Raw genomic sequence first — 1944 nt, 5'->3', positions numbered from 1 at the left:
ATAAGATCTCACGTTTGTGCAATTTATATCTATGCACAAGGGAATTTATTGACCCAAGCACCACGAATTAGAGTATGTTCATGAGGGGGAGTGAGGACAAATCCCATGATACATGACCATACTAAAATCCGTGAAACATGGTCCACAACCATATTACATATTGGTTGAATTTATGAGGATATGACCATTACCTATAAGGTTCAAAATCTAAAAGTCCATATGCTTGGGGACATCATGAGTTATAAAAGATTAACTTGCATCAGGCCATTGATATTATATCAGGCCATATAAGTGATAATAAATATTCCCACCTCAGACTAATACGGGTCATGAGTCCAGACATATATCATATTAAGATATTATGAATTAAGATATTATGAATGAATCCACCACAAATATATGTGCCATCTAAAGATTATATGATCTTAGAATCTCATAAGGAGGATTGGGAATATATGTTGGATATATATTATGAATATACTTTCTCCATAAGTTTAAAAGAAACCTTGAGCCAAAATGGGTGATTTAATCATAGGCCAAGGAACAAGGATTACATAGGGTTTATGAATCCCAATATTCAACATTTGAAAGGAGAAGTAGTAAGCTGGTAAAGAATGGTATCAACCATCATTGTCTTGGCAAAGATCCTCGGACTAGAAAAGATTTATAGACGTCCATATGCTACAATGATAGCAAAATAAAATACCAGACACATTGACCCGAGAAAGAATGACTATGTCATCCCAGCTTAGCACCACACGGTTTTGATGTCTTAAAGACACAACCAAGTTGCTACAGAGTCTAATATAAGACCGAATATATGTTCCAAAAGGAACCTCGGAAATTAAAGAAAGGTGCAAAAAAAAAAAACCGAGGTCATAGACTTTCCAGACAAGGCCGAAATGGCTATGCCGTCAGTATCAACACTTGGGGTTCGGGACGCCGGGCCTCATGGTACTGAAGGCATTGATAATGATGAGATCTCAATGAATTATTTAATGTTGGAAGGAAACCATATATATATAAATGTGTCGACACAATACATTCATAAGAAAAAGCGCGAATATGTAGCACATGAATAATGAATCGAGGATCATGAACCCACGCAAGAGTACTCATAATAATGAATAAAGAAAGAAACGTGGGGTTTCTAAAGTGACAAATTAAAGGCGTATTGAATTGGCCATGAATATGTAAACGCCATATGATGCCCAGTGAATAGATAAATCCTGAAAGAAGGATAAAACCGTGAGACAGACCAAGGGAGGTCTATATAATCCAAAGTGGTGGATAATACTACATATGTCACTACATATAATGTCTGGAAGAAATTCAAAAGATGTAGTATGTTATATATGACTCACTGGATGATAATAATATTATTGGTACCTAAAAGGTTTACCAAAATATACTGAGCTCAGAATCATAAAATGAGAAAAGAAGTTCTCATGAACAGCATTTTCCTAAAGCTGTCCATGGATTGAATTAAATTGCTACATGTAAGCAAATGAAAAGGTTCTATAAGAACAATTCAAATCAGTCCATAGAGGAATTTTTAAATTTCTTGTGATATACTAACCAGCCTAAGATAGGTTAAATGGTTATTCATCAAACCTTAGAAAGGTTATAGACCATCACCACAAATTAGCCAAATTTTGGTAATACTTATGGTTGGTCAAAATTCTCAGCATGAACCAACCAAGCTGTGGTATGAATGAATAAGCTATCATAAAGATAAGCTATAAGATCAAAGTTCATCTTTGAACAAAAAAGTGTAGGACCGCATTATGCGTCCATATGCGACCCAACGGGTCCGACCATATTATAAGATTTGGTCCATGATAAAGCTGTAGATCATGGATGTCATTAGACATAAATTTGAGGATCAATTAGATCAATTCTATGTCATGACCGTGTCCGGTCTAGATCAGTTCAATCGTCCAT

Source organism: Raphanus sativus, chromosome 8, assembly GCF_000801105.2.
Source record: "Raphanus sativus cultivar WK10039 chromosome 8, ASM80110v3, whole genome shotgun sequence".
NCBI lineage: Eukaryota > Viridiplantae > Streptophyta > Magnoliopsida > Brassicales > Brassicaceae > Raphanus > Raphanus sativus.
This window is presented reverse-complemented; position numbering follows the sequence as displayed.